Below are 21,027 nucleotides of genomic sequence, written 5' to 3'. Positions count from 1 at the left end.
CCCGGATTGAGCACCACCCAAAATAAATAACGTAACACCAGTCTTGTTATAAATGCTAGGATAAGAGTCAAAGCTGCAAGTGTACATGTATGAAAAGTGTTACCCACAGGCAATTGTTACCATCTAGGCTGTAATATTAAGGGATGATATAAGAGGCTTGGTGAAAATGTTGATTGTGTATCTATAAAACAGAGCCCCATACCAGGGGCAAATGCAGGATTTTTACAGGGGGGTTTACACACACACACACACACACACACACACACACACACACACACACACACACACACACACACACACACACACACACACAGCAAATTATTAATTTGGATGAGGTCCTTCACATGCGTGCTTGCTTGAGCCTCGAAATGGTGAAAAATGAAAGTCAATTCCCATTCATACTGTATGTAAAACTCTTTGCAAGAGATATAACAATTCATGTAAATGATAAAGGCTGGTTGTGTGACACTATTATGCTAGAATGGCTTAATTAAATCTGGTGCAAAAAAAAAGCGTCTTTCCTTCAGCACCAGTCATGGGCCCTATGCACACTAGAGATGAGCGTGTTCGGTTCCCTGAGAACCAAACCCACCCGAACTACGGGGATCCGAGGCAAATCCGAGTCGGCTCGGGTTTTCCCGCCTGACTCGGATCTGAAAACGAGGCAAAACAACATCATCCCGCTGGTGGATTCTCGCAGGTTTTGGATTCTATAAAGGTCTCGCGATTTGCCACCATTTTCCATTCCGGCTGTGAAGAGTGAGGAGGGAGGGAGCTGGGATCTGTGCTATTGTTATTGTTCATTGCACACTGACGCTGTGCATAGGGGCTGGCTACTGTTGTCCATAAGGGCTGGCTGTTGTCTATAGAGGGGCTGGCTGGCTGGCTGGCTTTTGTCGTGTCCATAAGGGCTGGCTGGCTGTCGTTGTCCTGTCCATAGGGGCTGGCTGGCTGTCGTTGTCCATAAGGGATGTAGTTTGGAAGCCGATGGTCTAAATGCTGGCCGCTGGCTTCCAGACTTTCTAATCTCGGCGTGGTACTAATGACAGGCGTCTAAAACTTGATGCCTGTCATTAACCAGACGCCGGAAGACCGACGCCCGGCATACCGAACGAAGGTAAGCCGGGCGCGGACAGCCACATGGGGGAGGGTTAGGTTTAGGGCTTTTGGGGGGACTTAGGGTTAGGCACCTCCCCGGGAGGGTTAGGCGTGTTAGCCACACCTGACATCGGCGTAGGTGCGCAAGGGTGCTGGGCTGCTGGCCCCAAAATAAAAAAAATATTTTTTTGTGTGCATGTTAGCTACACCTGGCTGTCACTGTCATCGGCAAAGCTTTGCAGGGGTGCTGTGCTGCTGTCTGTGAAGGGCTGCTGCCCAAAAAATAAAAAATAAAATTTGTGTGCGGGTTAGCCACACCTGGCTGTCACTGTCATCGGCGTAGCTGCACAGGGGTGCTGTGCTGCTGTCTGTCAAGGGCTGCTGCCAAAAAAATAAATAAGCAATTTTTTTGTGTGCGTGTTAGCCACACCTGGCTGTCACTGTCATCAGCGCAGCTGTGCAGGGGTGCTGTGCTGCTGTCTGTCAAGGGCTGCTGGGCCAAAAATAGAAAAAACTTTTTTGTGTGTGCATATTAGCTACATCTGGCTGTCACTGTCATCGGCGTAGTTGCACAGGGGTGCTGTGCTGCTGTCAAGGGCTGCTGCCCAAAAAATAAAAATAAAAATTTTGTGTCCGGGTCAGATACACCTGGCTGTCACTGTCATCGGCGTAGCTGCACAGGGGTGCTGTGCTGCTGTCTGTCAAGGGCTGCTGCCCAAAAAATAAATAAACTATTTTTTTTGTGTGCGTGTTAGCCACACCTGGCTGTCACTGTCATCGGCATAGCTGTGCAGGGGTGCTGAACTGCTGTCTGTCAAGGGCTGCTGGGCCAAAAATAAAAAAAACATTTTTTTTGTGTGCGTGTTAGCTACACCTGGCTGTCACTGTTATCGGCAAAGCTTCGCAGGGGTGCTGTGCTGCTGTCTGTCAAGGGCTGCTGCCCAAAAAATAAATAAACTATTTTTTGTGTGTGCATGTTAGCCACACCTGGCTGTCACTGTCATCGGCGCAGCTGTACAGGGGTGCTGTACTGCTGTCTGTCAAGGGCTGCTGGGCCAAAAATAAAAAAAACATTTTTTTTGTGTGCGTGTTTGCTACACCTGGCTGTCACTGTCATCGGCAAAGCTTCGCAGGGGTGCTGTGCTGCTGTCTGTCATGGGCTGCTGCCCAAAAAAGAAATAAGCAATTTTTTTTGTGTGCGTGTTAGCCACACCTGGCTATCACTGTCATCGGCGCAGCTGTGCATGGGTGCTGTGCTGCTGTCTGTCAAGGGCTGCTGGGCCGAAAATTAAAAAAAACTTTTTTTGTGTGCGTATTAGCTACACCTGGCTGTCACTGTCATTGGCGTAGCTGCGCATGGGTGCTGTGCTGCTGTCTGTCAAGGGCTGCTGCCCAAAAAGGAAATAAACAATTTTTTTGTGTGCATGTTAGTTACACCTGGCTGTCACTATCATCGGCAAAGCTTTGCAGGGGTGCTGTGCTGCTGTCTGTCAAGGGCTGCTGCCCAAAATATAAATAAACAATTTTTTTTGTGTGCGTGTTAGCCACACCTGGCTGTCACTGTCATCGGCGCAGCTTTGCAGGGGTGCTGGGCTGCTGGCCCAAAAATATATATACTTTTTTGTGTGCGTGTTAGCCACTCCTGGCTGTCACTGTCATTGGTGTAGCTGAGCAGGGGTGCTGTGCTGCTGGCTGTCAAGGGCTGCTGCCTCTTTCAGGGATTCACCCCCAGTGTGAAAAAAAAACAATACATTTTTTTTCTGTGTGCGCGTTAGCCACACCTTCAGTGAACAATTTTTTTATTTTATTTTTTTAATTTTGATAAATATTTTTATTGCAATTTGTAAACAAAACTAGTAATAAAAAAATCTCTTTTTAAAAAACAAACAAACATGAAAATTGCAATGAAAACATAGATTTTTAAGTTATTGGTTTACAAAAAGTTGGCTTTTGTAATCTTAAACGTAGCAGAAATGTTATCCTAACAGCTTATTAAGTTATATGCTCTAAAAAACTAAAAGCCTATATTTACAAACCTATATAGAGTGGACATCCTAAATTCTAAAACTGTTCTATTCAAAAACATAAACAAAAGCAAAGATTATAATTCTAGTGTGTTATAGTGTGTTATGATGTTAGAATGTAGAAGGCCAAAAATTGGGTGGACCACACATGGCTGATTGATCAACCATGGCGACTGGTTTAGTGTCATAAGGAAGAGGAGGCTGCAAACTGGGTGTAATGTTATGAGTTGGCCATATGGGGTATGTTGCTGTTAAGGGATCAGGCTGGTTATCAGTGGACACATTATTATAGTTGTTGTTATTCTGGGTTGCCATCCACCAACAGACAGGGACTACCTATCAGCTCTGGCATAGACACTTCCTGAGGAACAGAGCTCTGCTCTCTGGATGGAAGACAAATACAGTTGGTGGACGCCCCTGTTTCAACATCTGAAGTTCTTCTCTCTCCACATCATGTATTATAGATGAAAAAAAAATGTAATTGGGGACATCTAGCTCAAGAAGTCCAGGATGGATGGTTTGGAAGAAGAAGGTCTAGCAACAGATGGGGATGGTCATTATAAAGACCTGGTCCCCCCAGTGGGTGTAGTCTGGGAGGTATTAGTTGGCATACAGGCAGCGGAATAACAAAGGCATCCATGTTGTCTGTGCTCACTATTCCGTATTTCAGTTTGCGATTCAGGTAGGAATAAAGTCGGCTACAGAACACAGAATCACTGGATCTCTTAGTGCATTCAGGCCAGATATGATCCATGAATTCCCAGACAGATTCCAGACAGACAAATCCTTTGCTTGTGATAATCTTTGGTTATTCCTGGCAAAGGTGGGTGATATAGCCAGACACTTTGAAGGTTGTAACTTTGAACTGCTTTATAGAAAACATGTGAATGAAAACCTTTCCACACTGCAGAACATGATGGAGAAATCCTTTGAAATTCAGCACCTAGAGCATCTTTTTCATGTTCTGTGAGGCCTCTCCTGACTGTGAAGAAAGATTCTCCACACTGTAGTCTTCCATTGTGACTTTTTAATGGTGATTTCAATGTAGTCCACTGGGTGAGATGCATCTCATCTGAGGGTTGGGTTTTCCCCATGCCAATGAGACAGTGCACATCCAGAAGATGACTCTTATGTTTAGCCGTGGTGTCAGTCTCTTTTTTGGCAGAATTTGCACAATCTTGGTCTTGGGGGCACCATATATATTTCTATTAAACCTTTGTGTGTGAGTTTAGCCATCTGCCGCTTGTGGTGGAGCTCTTTTTCTGCTTTCTATATGATCTCCAAACACAACGTAAAACTTAAACCTTAAAATGAAATGTTGCATTTAATGCTCTGTTCCGCTTGTTCACATATCTAAGTAATATGGTTAAGTGGACAGTGGGAACAACAGCAATTTGAATGCCACTAACTAACTCTGTTTTTTTTAATGTCCCTGTACAGGTTGGGAAATTCCTTTACAGCACAGAAGGTTTGCAAAGGATTATTTAAGGCAATTGTTTATTTATTTTTGGAAAGCACACTTCCTGTTCCCTTGTTGGGATGAAAAAAATCCACTCCCAGCAAACAGACATGGTGCTCAAGAACCTTAAATCTTAAATGTGGCATTTATTGCTCTGTTCCGCTTGTTCACATTTCTGATATGGTTAAGTGAGAACAGTGAGAACAACGGCAGTTTGAAGGCTGCTAACTAACTCTGTTTTTTTTAATGGCCCTGTACAGGTTGGAAAATGCCTTTACAGAAGGTTTGCAAAGGATTATTTAATGCTGCCCATCCACTACTAGATGCGGGGACGACGGCACGATTACAACGCCTTCGTCTCCCGCGGGGTGAGGTGTATACACTGAACGTTCAGACGTTCAGTGTATGCAGATCAATCATCCCCGAACATGGCAACCTGACGACAGTCTTCAGGTTGACCATCATGTTCGGGCGATGATTGATGTTAAAAACGACCAACGGACGCGCACATCGCTGGTCGTTTTCAACATTTTACTGTCCGATTTGCGGGCGATTACCAAGCGATGGAGTGATAACAACGGTCGTTATCGCTCAATCGCTAGGTTTAATCGCCTAGTGGATGGGCAGCTTAAGTCAATTGTTTTTGGAAGCACTCTTCATGGTTCCCTTCTGGGATGAAAATCCACTCCTAGCCGCAGAAACAGGCGCAGGATTCTCAAGAAAGACACAACATAAGGCCTTAAATCAGGGGTAACCAACCTCGGTCCTCGAGAGCTCACGTTTTCCAGACGACCTAGCTGGTGCACAGGTGTATTCATTACTCACCAAAACATTTAGAGGTGGAGTTAATTATTATAGTTGTGATTCTGTGAGGAGACCTGGAAAACATGCACTGTTGGTAGCTCTCGAGGACCAGGGTTGGCTACTCCTGCCTTAAATCATAGATCTTACGCTTATCCACATATCTGTGCTGGTTAAGTGGCACTTTGAGGCCACTAACTAACTATGTTTTTTTTATGTCCCTGTACAGATTGGGAAATGCCTTTATAGAAGGTTTGCAAAGGATTATTTAAGTCAATTGTTTATTTGTTTTTGGAAAGCACTCTTCCTGGTCCCCTTCTGGGATGAGAAAATCAACTCCCAGCAGCAGCAGCCATGCTCAAGGATTCTTCTGAGGCAAGGACTGATGTGAATGTATCCTATTTTATTTTTAAATGCCTTCTCCTTCAGAATCAAAAAACTAAATTAAATTTACTACCAATCAACCCTCCCTGTCCCTGCCTTCAACTACATACATACTCCAACTTCCTCAGGCCTCTCTTGAATAATAAAAGTGCTTCCTGATGTGCCATGTTTGAAGTTGAACTGCCATGTGTTTGTGTCACCCACTGCTGCAGTCAGCCAGCTATCTTGGTGCCAATTTTGGGCCTAAACTAGATGAAAAAAATCAATATTGTGAGCTGTGAGGTGTTCAAAATTGACTGGAAACGAGTGGAAATAAATGTTATTGAAGTTAATAATACTGTAGGAACAAAAAGAGGCCCATTTTATGTGATTTTAGCTGTTTTTATGATTTTTTAAGAAAAAATCCAGATCTAAAACCTAAAAACAAAACACAGAGGTGAGGTTTTAACAAAACCAAATCAGATCCAAAACCAGGGGAGATCCAAAACCAAAACACGAGGGTCAGTGCACATCTCTAATGCACACACATTTAGGACCTGATTCAGACCCGCTCGCTAGATGCGGCCGCTCGCTCCCAGTGTATGTAAATTTAGCTAAGTGACGTCAAGGCATCCATTCGCACAGCAAGACATAAGCACGTCCACTATGTCTTGGCGAGCGATCACTTTGTGTTTATAGACACCCACCAATCTGTCTTTAGCTGCCCACCTGCGTACGACATCTCCAGGAAGTATATACAAGCATTGGAACATCGGGAACCATCGGATCTGACCACTGCGCTTGCGGTTGACTGTGCCCTACCGCAAGCACTGCGAGCACTTCAGTGTATAATTCAACCAGGTGACGTGTACTATGACGCTGCCTGTTAATTATGCACGCTTCCGAAATGGCATTGAAACACTGTGGCAAGTTTGCTTCCGCAACTCCACTCCCCCTTAACTACTGCCCTGCCCCTGTTACCACCCACAAACGGCCTCTCCTGTCACTCATTCCACTGGGCCTTCTTGGCAGGGCGAGCGAGCACATTCTGACCGCTAGTACTAGTTTGCGCACGCGCACTGCAAACCACACGCATTCGCACATTAGCGAACATCGTCTGCAACGAGCGGCTGCTTGCTAGCGAGTGGCTCTGAATGAGGCCCTTATTACCATGTGTGAATAATGAGTGTGAGAAAGTTTTGGCTTCTTCAGTGATAATTCCTGGTGGATTAATGAAAATACTCCAACCGCTAGATCGAGCTGTTAACAAAGCATTCAAAAGCCAAATATGGAAATGTGTGAAGCTTGGATGAATAAAGGATAACACACAGAGGAAGATTTATCAAAGCTTGGAGAGAGATAAAGTAGAGAGAGATAATGTACCAACCAAACAGCTCCTGTCATTTTTTAAACACAGCCTGTAACATGACAGTTAGGAGCTGATTGGTTTGTACTTTATCTCCCTCCACTTTATCACTCTCCAAGGCTTAGTACATCTACCCCACATTATCAAATGGAGGGAAAATGCAGAAAGAGACATTAGAAGATGTGACACATTTGGTTGTGGATTCATGGAAGTCTGTTAAAAATTCTACCCTGGCCTCGTCCCTCCTGAAAACTAAGGCGTCATGCCCCTGTTTCCAGGAACGGTGACCAGGCACGCCCCAGCTTCGTCCCCCTAAATGCTGCAGCATGTTAATCATGCTGCACTTTGGGGGGGGTTGTGAGTGAGATCGCAGGATCCATTTTGAACATGCTCAGAACGGGTCCTGCGCAAGCGCAGACCCCTCAACATCTACAAACTTGTAAGAAAGTACTCAGCCATCACGCTGCAAATTCATAAAGGCAGTTCTAATGGAACCTGATCCAGGTCATATGGAATATTCTTAGATGTTTTTTTATTTTCACTTCAGAGACCGGTGATAGTAAAATGAGGATCTTGATGTGTTTGTACTTTGTAGTAACAGGTTGGGTCATTACTTTTCCAGTAGACCACTACTCCTATTGTTACACATAGGACGGCTAATCCCGGGTTGTTTTGGCAATCCCGGGATTCAGGATTGAAAAACGCTCAATACCGGGATTCTCGGGATACACAAGATTGAGTTGTTCTATGAGGCAGGTGGGCGCGGCTGAAGAGGTTTGCCGGTGTGAGACTGCGCACAGCCACACAGCAAGGGGCCAGGGAAGCCGGGCAGCATCTGAGCAAGTACTCAGTGCTGCCCATCATAAGAAAAATACAACTAAAGAGCGCAAAAAAAACATGCGCTCACTAATCCCGAAATCCCAGGATTAGAAACTCCAATCCCGGGATTCAATACCCGGCAGTTGTAGGCCAAAATCCTGAGATCCCACCAATCCTGATTCCGGGATTGGCCTCCCTAGTTACACAGCACTGTTTATTTATTGTTTAAATAAAATCAAAAACAGACTTTTCACGCTTACCTGCATTGCAATTAGTACTTTCATATGGCACTCTATTACAGTACTTACCGGATGTGAACCAACAAGAATCAGGTCTAATACTTACACACAGACGAGCAGGTCAGTTTGCATGGTGGCCTGTTTACGCTACAGGAACAGGATTTGTTCACAGATCCAATGATTGACCGCAGCAAGAAAAAAAAGACAGAGCCGGACGCAATTAGCGCTCGCTCGTCCAGAAAATAGGGGTGGCTAATCAAATCAACCGGTCGCTCTTTGCGGTCTGTTCACGCCTCTAGGTCTGAACGAGCGAACAAAACTTGCGGTCATTTTTTAAAAAAATACGCCCCCTGGCCGCTCGCATCCTACGTCATGTCCGCTATTTATTAGATTAATCGAGTACATCGACCAGGGTATGAACTGCTCGCTTTTCTTGGGGTTGGTTTTTGCTACCACAATTTTGCGAGCAGTTCTGGCTATAAAATAACCCAGTGACGTGGTCAATGACGCTGCTGTATTAATTATGCACACCCATAAAACGCCCGTTTTGACCTTTAAGCTTGCCTGCGTTCGGATCTCCACTCCCCGTTTTGAAGCACCTTCCCCCGTTACCACCCACATATGCCTACTCCTGTCACTCAAATTATCAGACATTCGCTATTTTGCGAGCACATGAATTTCGGCCGCACTGACTGGTTCGCGCATGCGTATAACGATCCGTACGCATGCGCAGTTGGGCAAACATCGCTCGGAGCGAACGAGCGCCCGCTTACGAGCGGCTCTGAATCAGGCCCCATATGTGCACCACCCCTAGGGCCTGATTCAGACCTGGACGCTAAGCCGCGATCGCTCGCTGCCAAAAGGGGCCTGGTATGCAAATTCCGCGATTGCACTATGTGGCGTAAAGACACCCTCTATGCCTTAGAGAGCGACGGCAGTGAGCGAACGCTGGTGTATAAAGACGCTTACTTTCCTTTCTTAGCACACGTCATCTCCAGGAAGTGTATGATTAATTGGTAACATCGAGAGCCATCGGAGCTGCACGCAGCGATTGAGGTAGTCCCTACCCCGCCGCAAGCACTGTGATCAGTGCTGACTGAAATGCAACCAGATGACGTGTACAATGACGCCTCCATGCTAAATATGCACGCCCTTTAAACGCCGTTTTGATGCCCAGACGCACCTGCATTCGCACCACCACTCCCCCATTCACAAGCACCTACCCCTGTTACCACCCACAAACGGCACTATCTGTCACTCAAGGTAGCGCTCAGTCTTTGTGCTACGAGCGCACAATTCCTGATCGCAGTGACTGTCTCGTGCATGCGCACTGCGATGCATACACATGCGCAGACGGGCGCAATCGCCCATAGCGAGCGAACGTGGCTTAGCGTCCGGGTCTGAATCAGGCCCCTAGTCTGGTGCTGAACTGAATAAACTTGCGAATGTACATATGTACGTGGTTTTACTGACTAGACTCTTGAAGAGAACCACATCTTATTCATGAGTGATATATTAACTTATCACAGTCATAGGTATTTATTGATCTGAATAGTATATAGCTGCAACATCTTTAACATTAATTAAATTTCCTTTTTTTAAATAATTGTTTTTAATATATATTTATTGAATATAGTGTTATGAAAGAGTCCCTACATTTTTACATTCATTCAGTTTTGTTCTTGCAGCTGCGCTCCACCTTTGAGTTACTACAAAGATTATTTAAAGAAAAGCTGCCAGAACTTTTTAGGTTCCTATTAGCAGATAAACAATGGCCAGGAGTTGATTGATAAAGACACATCAATTAGTATTCTATAGTGTCCCCAATTTCTGTGTGGACTTACTGTCTATATTGTTCCTGGGGTCTTTACCTCTCTGTCTGTGGTGTGTCCTTACGAGGGATGAGCGGGAACTTTGGGGATCCGAGGCAGATCCGAGTCGGCTCGGGTTTTCCCGCCTGACTTAGATCTGAAAACGAGGCAAAACCTCATCATCCCGCTGTCGGAAACTCGCGGGTTTTGGATTCTATAAAGGTCCCACGATCGCCGCCATTTTTCATTCCGGCTTTGGAGAGTGAAGAGGGAGCTGGGACCTGTGCTGTGCTGACGCTGTGCATAGGGGCTGGCTACTGTTGTCACTGAGGGGCTGCCTGCTTAATGTCCATATAGGGTCTGGCTGTTGTCCTGTCCATAAGGGCTGGCTGGCTGTTGCATATAGAGGGGCTGGCTGGCTGTTGTCCTGTCCATAAGGGCTGACTGTTGTCTATAGAGGGGCTGGCTGTTGTCCTGTCCATAAGGGCTGGCTGTTGTCCTGTCCATAAGGGCTGGCTGTTGTCTATAGAGGGGCTGGCTGTTGTCCTGTCCATAAGGGCTGGCTGTTGTCCTGTCCATAAGGGCTGGCTGTTGTCTATAGAGGGGCTGGCCTGCTGTTGTCCTGTCCATATGGGCTGGCTGTTGTCCTGTCCATAAGGGCTGGCTGGCTGTTGTCTATAGAGGGGCTGGCCTGCTGTTGTCCTGTCCATATGGGCTGGCTGTTGTACTGTCCATAGGGGCTGGCTGTTGTCCGGTCCATAGGGGCTGGCTGGCTGTAGTCCATAGGGGCTGGCTGGTGTTGGCTGTTCGGCTGTGTTGTCCAGGGGGTGCTCTGTCCTTCAGGAGTGCTCTTCACCCACCCCCAGTGAAAAAAAAACAACACATTTTTTAGTGTGCGTGTTAGCCACACTTGTCATCAGGTGTGTAGGGGTGCTGTGCTGCTGTCTGTCAAGGGGCTGCTGCCTCTTTCAGGGGTTCACCCCGAGTGTGAAAAAAAACAACAATTTTTTGGTGTGTGCGTGTTAGCCTGCTACACCACCAGTGTAAAAATAAAAACAATTTTTTGTGTGTACACCACCTGTGTGAAAATAAAAACAATTTTTTGTGTGTACACCACCTGTGTGAAAATAAAAACAATTTTTTTGTGTGCGTGTTAGCCACACCACCAGTGAAAAAATAAAAAAAATGTCTATGCTACCAAAACTTGAAAGCCAGTTGTCTCACTAATTAACTGTGTGGCTTTATGCATGTCACCAAGTATCATATTTCTTTTGTCTCTGTGTTCATACTGTGTGTGAAGATATGGTGATGGTGTGTCTTTATGAATACCAAACATTTCATCATGTGTAAGGGTCATAATTTCTGGAACTACTCTTCCCAAATAACACAAACCTTTGGAACTCGGAGAGAGTCATTTATACGCTTTCCTTCCACATATAAGATATACATCATAGTGGAGAACATAAGGAATAGAATGCATCATAATCATACAACACATTTCCCTAACAAATGATCCTATTTCAAGTTCTCCCATCTGGCTAATACATGTTTCTGGTTGTGTAACCCTGGCACAGTACCCTTATGATACTCTGCCAACCATTTCTTTGGTGTTACTCAGTGTATATTTATACCGGAAGTGTCTTCCACCTGACCTAATTGTGCGTAACAGTTCATAATTCATAGGCTCACGATCAGCTCTTTGTGAGAAGGTCATCATCTGATTATTCCCAGTAACCTCCCAACTTCCTGGTTCATTGGAGTTGGTGATGTTTAAACATAAAAGTGTTTTATCTGCCTGGTACTGGTGGAGTTTAAAATGGGGTGGTTTGGTGTTAAGAAATTTCACGTCCAGTGTTTTCCCTTTTTGCAATTCTAAAATTTCAGAGATATTTAATGGGAATGGCACTAATCCTACATTATGCTGTCCTTGGGGCACGTGAGAGCACACTCAACAGTCGCGGTTTGGTTCGAAATGTTGCCCACCATGGTATGATAATCCTCTAAAGGATACCCACCCCAATACTGGTTATACTTTGGTTGGCACTGTTGGATGCATCTCGGTGACTACAGACCCACGGAACTCACATACAATAATCCTGAGATGATAAACCTTCACACTGTCTCTGAGTATCCAGAATAGCAGATCTCTTAACAATTATTGTACTAAGATTGGTCAGACATTCCCCTGATTGGCATAGCACTCCTCCTCTCGACTCCACTCCATCAATACTGCCATTAGCTCCCATCTCCTCTATCGGTCTCCATTCACAGAAACCAGAAATCCCCGAACAAACCAGGATGATGGAAACTCTGGAAGAGAATATAAAAATGAACACAGCAGACCAGTCCATTGCCGTAGCAAGGACCTGCAAATTTCTTTAGTTCAGATATCTCACTGCAACCTTTTACCTCTCCCGGAACAAGCTTGAGATCGACAGGTCCATGTTATCTGTCTTGTCTCCGCCTTGTTTCTCCACCGGTTGGTTGACCTTCTTATAGTGAGTGGAATGGACCCAGGTATCTCTCTCCTCCACCTTCAATGAGTTTGTTCTCGTCAGCAGCACCTGATATGGACCTTCCCACTGATCAGTCAAACAACCTGAACGCAAGAAATTTCTGATCATAACAAATTCTCCAGGTTCAACATCATGACAGTTTGTTTCAGGCATATCATGTGACAACAATTTCAGTTTCTGCTGTTGCTGTTTTAACTGTTTACTCATTGTTATAAGATACCTTACAGTTACCTCGTTGTTACCTTTCAAATCTTCCTGCGGACTTATAATCAAATGAGGTTGTCTACCAAACAGTATTTCAAAGGGGGACAGATTAAGAGGAGGCCTAGGAGTTGTACTGATACTATGAAGGACAACTGGTAGTGCCTCTGGCCAACCTAGTCCAGTTTCCAACATGATTTTACTCAATTTATTTTTAATAGTACCGTTCATTCTCTCCACCTTGTCACTGGCTTGCGGTCGGTAGGGGGTATGAAGTCGACTATTAATACCCATCAGCTTACACATATTTAGGAAAACATCACCTGTGAAATGAGTACCCCTATCACTCTCAATAATTTTAGGGATACCGTATCTGCATACAAATTCCTGAACAATTTTCTTGGCAGTAAATACAGCAGTATTAGTGGCTGCTGGATATGCCTCAACCCAATTAGAAAACACATCAGTGCACACTAATACATACTTGAGATTCCTGCAGGGTGGTAATTGGATTAAATCAATTTGTATTACCTGGAAAGGTCCGTCAGTCGGAGGAATTTGGGATGGTTCGGTAGGGATCGTTTTCACAATATTTTTCTTCAAGCATGTCAGACAGGACATTGCTCTCTTCTCCGCTTGAGAAGAAAAACCTGGTGCACACCAGTGTGCTCTCACCAATTTGCACATACCTTGCTTTCCCAAATGAGTCAGACCATGTGCTGCCTCAGCCATGCTTGGGTAGTACACCTTGGGAGCCACTGGCTTACCATGTCCATCTCTCCAGAGTCCAGAAGACTCTTGCCCACATCCCTTGGACTTCCAGACTGCCTTTTCCTGAATGGAACACAAATTTTGCATCTCAATTAATTTCAGCATGTCAATCTTTTGAAAAGTCATCATTTGTTCAGTTGGTACATTCATTTTTAACCCTGCTGCCCATTTTTCAGCTTTGTCTGCCCTGTTGTTGCCCATTGACACCGGATCATCCTCACATGTATGGGCCTTACACTTAATTACTGCCACTGTCTTAGGCAATTGGATTGCTGTCAATAGTCCTTTTATATGTCTGGAATGTGCAATTGGTGTGCCTGCTGCTGTCATAAATTTTCTCAGACGCCATAGAGTGCCGAAATTGTGTACTACCCTGAAGGCGTAATTAGAGTCAGTGTAGATATTAGCAGATTTACCTTCCGCTAATTCACACGCCCTCTTTTGTGCCAATTGTTCGGCCACTTGGGCCGAGTGTGGTGGGCCTAAAGGTTCGGCCTCTATGATGACCTCGTCATTTACCACAGCATAACCTGTACATAACTCTCCAGTGTCAGTTTGTCTATGACAACTCCCATCCGTGTAAAATGTCACATCTACATTTTCTAAAGGTGTATCCCGTATGTCAGGTCTTGCAGTAAAGGTTTGATTCAGATATTCCATACAATCATGTGCATCAATATACCTGCAGAACTCACCTTTCGCCAGCGACTCACCTCTCTCCACCCTTTGTGCATCATGTTGCACATATGGTAAATACGTAGCTGGGTTTAACGCACCTTTTGATAGTGATGTTTGCAGGTGATATTAAGGCTAGTTCCAATTTTGTGAATCTAGCTGAGGAGACATGTCTGATTTGGGCAGAGTTTAGCAAAGCAGATACAGCATGGGGAGTATAGACAATTATATCATGGCCTAGTACCACATCCTCACTCTTACTGACCAATAGAGCAGTTGCTGCTACACTTCTTAAACATGTTGGGAGTGATCTTGCTACAGTGTCCAATTGTGCACTGTAGTATGCTACGGGCCTACTGGCATCACCATGTTTTTGTGTGAGGACACCTGCTGCACAACCATCAGCTTCCGTACAATATAAATAAAAAGGTTTTTCATAATCAGGTATTCCCAATGCAGGTGCTCTTGTCAGACTATCCTTAAGATTAAGGAAAGCCTGCTCTGATTCCTCTGTGTGTATGACACGATCGGGCTTTGAGGAAGAGTCTAAGGGCCTGATTCAGAGCCGGTCGCTATTTGCGCTCGCTCGTCCAGAAAATAGGGGTGGCTATTCAAATGAACCGTTCGCTGTTTGGGGTCTGTTCACGCCTCTAGGTCTGAACGAGCAAACAAAACTTGCGGTCGTTTTTTGGGAAACTACGCCCCCTGTCCGCTCGCATCCTACGTCATATCCGCTATTTATTAGATTAATCGAGTACATCGAACAGGGTATGAACTGCTCGCTATTCTTGTGGTTGGTTTTTGCTACCACAATTTTGCGAGCAGTTCTGGCTCTAAAATAACCCAGTGACGTGGTCAATGACGCTGCTGTTTTAAATATGCACACCCATAAAACGCCCATTTTGACCTTTAAGCACGCCTGCGATCGGATCTCCACTCCCCGTTTTCAAGCACCTTCCTCTGTTACCACCCACATACGCCTCATCCTGTCACTCAAATTAGCAGGCATTCGCTATTTTGCGAGCACATGAATTTCGGCCGCACTGACTGGTTCGCGCATTCGTATAACGATCCGTACGCATGCGCAGTTGGGCAAACATCGCTCGGAGTGAACGAGCTGCTGCTTACGAGTGGCTCTGAATCAGGACCTAAGTCCAGTAGTGGCAAAATAGAAAAACCTGGGATCCACATTCTGCAGTATCAACACATTCCCAAGAAGGTACAAATTTGCTGTTGATTCTGCGGCAGTTTCATGGTCTGTATGGCTTGGATTCTGGCATTTGTCAGATGTCGTAACCCCTAGGTTAGGCAATGTCGCAAGTATTTAACCCTGGACTGGCATGGCTGTAGTTTGTCCTTGTGTCCTGTTTGCGAGAGATGAAGCAATAAAAGTTTAGTATCATTTAAACATGACATAAATGAATCAGAACATAACAATAAATCGTCCACATATTGTATTAGAACTAGGGGTGTGCACCGGCCACTTTTCGTGTTTTGTGTTTTGGTTTTGGATCTGGATCTTTCTTCGTGTTTTGGATCTGGATTGGTTTTGCCAAAACCACCCTTCCGTGTTTTGGGTTCTGGGTTTTGTGTTTTGGATCTGTATTTTTTTGAAAAAAAGCATAAAAACAGCTAAAATCACAGAATTTGTGGGTTTTTCTGCTCCTATGCTATTATTAACCTCAATAACTTTAATTTCCACTCATTTCCAGTCTATTCTGAACACCTCACACCTCACAATAGTGTTTTTATGTCCAAAAGGTTGCACCGAGGTAGCTGGATGACTATGCTAAGAGATACGAGTGGGCGGCACAAACACGTGGTCCATCTAGGAGTGGCACTGCAGTGGCAGACAGGATGGCAGTTTGAAAAACTAGGCCCCAAACTATACATAATTCAAAGAAAAAAAAGAGGTGCAAAATGGAATTGTCCTTGGGCCCTCCCACCCACCCTTATATTGTATAAACAGGACATGCACACTTTAACAAACCAAACATTTCAGCGCCAGGGTCTGCCACACGACTGTGGCTGAAATGATTGGTTCGTTTGGGCCCCCACAAAACAAGCTGGCAATTAATCTGTCCCTGCACAAACTGGCTCTACGGAGGCAAGATGTCGTCCTCATCCTCCGCATCCACCGATTCCTCAACCTCTTCAGTGTTGTGTACATCCTCATCCTCACAGAGTATTAATTCGTCCCCGCTGGAATGCACAACCACAGGTCCCTCTGTACGTTCTGGAGGCTGGTCTCCCTGGAAGAGTTGATAATTCATTTTATGAACATCATCTTCTCCACATTTTGTGGAAGCAACCTCCTACGCCTTTCGCTGACAAGGTTCCCGGCTGCACTAAACACTCTTTCGGAGTACACACTGGAGGGGGGGCAACTCATGTAAAATAGAGCCAGTTTGTACAGGGACCTCCAAATTGCTTCTTTTTCCTGCCAGTACAGGTACGGACTGTCTGACATGCCTACTTGTATGCTGTCACCGATGTAATCCTTTAACAGACAGACGCACGCTTATCGCTGCTGCTTTGAGGATGCAAGTGCGGCTACAGCCCACACAATTCACAAAGACAGAAAAAAAAAGAAGAATATTTTTATTGTTTGTGGAGCGCACTTTGAGGGTTACACCACCCTTTAACAGACAGACGCATGCTTGTCGCTGCTGCTTTGAGGATGCAAGTGCGGCTACAGCCCACACAATTCACAAAGACAGAAAAAAGAAGAATATTTTTATTGTTTGTGTAGCACACTTTGAGGGTGTCACCACCCTTTAACAGACAGACGCACGCTTGTCGCTGCTGCTTTGAGGATGCAAGTGCGGCTACAGCCCACACAATTCACAAAGACAGAAAAAAGAAGAAGAATATTTTTATTGTTTGTGTAGCACACTTTGAGGGTGTCACCACCCTTTAACAGACAGACGCACGCTTGTCACTGTTGCTTTGATGATGCAAGTGTGGCTACATCGCACACAAGTCACAAACACATAAAAAAAATAGTTTTTTATTTTTTGGAGCACTTTGAGAGTTACACCACTCTTTAACAGACAGACGCACGCTTGTCGCTGCTGCTTTGAGGATGCAAGTGCGGCTACAGCCCACACAATTCACAAAGACAGAAAAAAAAAGAACAATATTTTTATTGTTTGTGTAGCACACTTTGAGGGTGTCACCACCCTTTAACAGACAGACGCACGCTTGTCGCTGCTGCTTTGAGGACAGTATCATATGCAGTGACAGTAGACTTGTCAGAAATTGTTGGCACGTCCTTCAGTCCGGACCAGATGTCCAAACCAGCCCCTGACTTATGACACAGGCGCACGCTTGGCGCTGCTACTATGTTGATGCACGTGCGGCTACATCACACACAAGTCACAAACACATTAAAAAAATAGTTTTTTATTTTTTGGAGCACTTTGAGGGTTACAGCACCCTTTAACAGACAGACGCACACTTGTCGCTGCTGCTTTGAGGATGCAAGTGCGGCTACAGCCCACACAATTCACAAAGACAGAAAAAAGAAGAATATTTTTATTGTTTGTGTAGCACACTTTGAGGGTGTCACCACCCTTTAACAGACAGACGCATGCTTGTCGCTGCTGCTTTGAGGATGCAAGTGCGGCTACAGCCCACACAATTCACAAAGACAGAAAAAAGAAGATTATTTTTATTGTTTGTGTAGCACACTTTGAGGGTGTCACCACCCTTTAACAGACAGATGCACGCTTGTCGCTGCTGCTTTGAGGATGCAAGTGCGGCTACATCGCACACAAGTCACAAACACATTAAAAAAATAGTTTTTTATTTTTTGGAGCACTTTGAGGGTTACACCACCCTTTAACAGAAAGAAGCACGCTTGTCGCTGCTGCTTTAAGGATGCAGGTGCGGCTACAGCCCACACATTTCACAAAGACAGAAAAAAAAAGAAGAATATTTTTATTGTTTGTGGAGCGCACTTTGAGGGTTACACCACCCTTTAACAGACAGACGCACGCTTGTCGCTGCTGCTTTGAGGATGCAGGTGGAATCTAGACGGGATTTGGAACCGGGCACACACTACCTCCATCAATTGTCTAAATCCCACTGCACTAATGGCGGATACTGGACGCACGTCTAACACCAACATAGCAGTCAAGGCCTCAGTTATACGTTTTGCTTCAGGATGACTGCTGTCGTACTTCATCCTCATCGCTAGGGGACTGTTGGAGGGTCAATTGTTTAGTAAAAGTAGTGATGTTCCTACTTCCTCTCTGAGATGATGACCAACTCCCAGCAGCAGCAACAGCACTAGGAGGAAGTGGTTCTTGATCTTTCCCTATTTTATTTTTATCGGAGAAAGTTTGGTCCTCCATTTATGTTATATTGATATATACGTGCGGCTAAAGCGCACACAAACACAGAAAATATTTTTTTATTTTTGCTGGAGAGTAGTGCACTTTGTGGGTTACACGACCCTTTAAGAAATGAGCCAGCCGGCTCTTTACTTATGGGACACAGGCGCACGCTTGGCGCTGCTCCTTTGTTGATGCATGTGCAGCCACAGTGCACACAAGTCACAAACACAGAAAATATTTTTTTTTTTGGTTTGGACTGGAGTGTACTTTGGGGGTTACAGCACCCTTTAACGGTCAAGCCAGCCGGCCCTTTACTTATGACACAGGCGCACGCTTGGCACTACTTTGTTGATGCACGTGCGGCTACTGCGCACACAATTCACAAACACAGAAAATAATTTTTTTTTTGGTTTGGACTGGAATGTACTTTGGGGGTCACAGCACCCTTTAATGGTCAAGCCAGCCGGCCCTTTACTTATGACACAGGCGCATGCTTGGCACTACTTTGTTGATGCACGTGCGGCTACTGCGCACACAATTCACAAACACAGAAAATATATATTTTTTTGGTTTGGACTGGAGTGTACTTTGGGGGTTACAGCACCCTTTAACGGTCAAGCCAGCCGGCCCTTTACTTATGACACAGGAGCACGCTTGGCACTACTTTGTTGATGCACGTGCGGCTACTGCGCACACAATTCACAAACACAGAAAATAATTTTTTTTTTGGTTTGGACTGGAGTGTACTTTGGGGGTTACAGCACCCTTTAACGGTCAAGCCAGCCGGCCCTTTACTTATGACACAGGCGCATGCTTGGCACTACTTTGTTGATGCACGTGCGGCTACTGCGCACACAATTCACAAACACAGAAAATATATATTTTTTTGGTTTGGACTGGAGTGTACTTTGGGGGTTACAGCACCCTTTAACGGTCAAGCCAGCCGGCCCTTTACTTATGACACAGGCGCACGCTTGGCACTACTTTGTTGATGCACGTGCGGCTACTGCGCACACAATTCACAAACACAGAAAATATTTTTTTTTTTGGTTTGGACTGGAATGTACTTTGGGGGTTACAGCACCCTTTAACGGTCAAGCCAGCCGGCCCTTTACTTATGACACAGGCGCACGCTTGGCACTACTTTGTTGATGCACGTGCGGCTACTGCGCACACAATTCACAAACACACAAAAAATATTATTTTTTTAGCACTTGGGGGGAGCACCCCTGATGGACAGAGCACCCCCTGGACAACACTACAGCACCCCTTTAGGACTGGGACACTGCACAGGACTTTGGAGTGGACACAGCCCCTATGGACAACTGACTGCACAACACAGTCCAGCCAGCCCCTATGGACTTTGAAGTAGTGGACACAGCCCCTATTAACAACAGCAGCACAGCACAACACAGCCAGCCCCTATGGACTTTGAAGTAGTGGACAACAGCAGCACAGCGCAGCACAGCACAGCACAACACTACTCTGCACTACACTACACTACACAGCCCAGCCAGCCCTAACTCCCACCCTCCCTCTTCACTGTCCACAGCCGAGTGAGAAAATGGCGCCGACGCGGGTACCTTATATAGGATCCAAAACCCGCGAGACTCGGAAGGCGGGAAGATGACGTTTTGCCTCGATTTCAGAATCCGAGTCAGGTGGGAAAAGTCGAGCCTGACTCGTATCGGACTCGGATCGGGGGGGCTCGGGGGGGTTCGGATTTCAGAAATCCGAACCCGCTCACCCCTAATTAGAACAGATCCATTGGCAGGTTGAAAAGATTGTAAACAGTTGTGTAAAGCCTGGAAGAAAATACTGGGGCTGTCTATGAAACCCTGGGGCAATCGTGTCCATGTGTATTGTACACCTCTGTATGTGAAAGCGAATAGGTACTGACAGTCAGGATGAAGAGGTACAGAGAAGAAAACAGAACAGAGGTCAATGACAGTGAAATGGGTTGCATTTGGTGGGATCTGCATAAGAATGACAGCTGGATTTGGCACTATGGGAAATTGGCTCTCTACTACCTTATTAACCCCTCTAAGGTCTTGAACCAGCCTATAACCCCTCCCACCACTCTTCTTCACAGGAAAGATGGGACTGTTGGCTACACTTGCTGTATGGATTAAAATTCCCTGCTGTAATAGTCGCTCAATTATGGGATAAACCCCTACCTCTACCTCCTGTTTTAATGGGTACTGGGGAATTTTTGGAGCTTGCCTACCGCTTTTTAGGTTTACCATTACAGGAGCTACATTTGCCATTAATCCAGTGTCCTGTCCATCCTTGGTCCAAAGTGAATCTGGAATTTGGAATAACATTTGATCTACCTGAGATGGATTTTTACCTGAATCGGTAGAGTGATACATTATCCTTTGGGGAGTGTCCAACATATCCCTCACCTCGTGCACAACTCTATCTGGGATATCTAGAGATATACCATCAGGGGTACAATATATGACACATCCCATCTTACATAACAAATCCCTTCCCAGTAGGTTAGTAGGAGCCGCTGCCAGGAGGAAAGAATGCCTGGTATGC

Source organism: Taudactylus pleione, unplaced genomic scaffold (assembly GCF_031769625.1).
Source record: "Taudactylus pleione unplaced genomic scaffold, aTauple2 ptg000016l, whole genome shotgun sequence".
Taxonomy (NCBI): Eukaryota; Metazoa; Chordata; class Amphibia; order Anura; family Myobatrachidae; genus Taudactylus; species Taudactylus pleione.
This window is presented reverse-complemented; position numbering follows the sequence as displayed.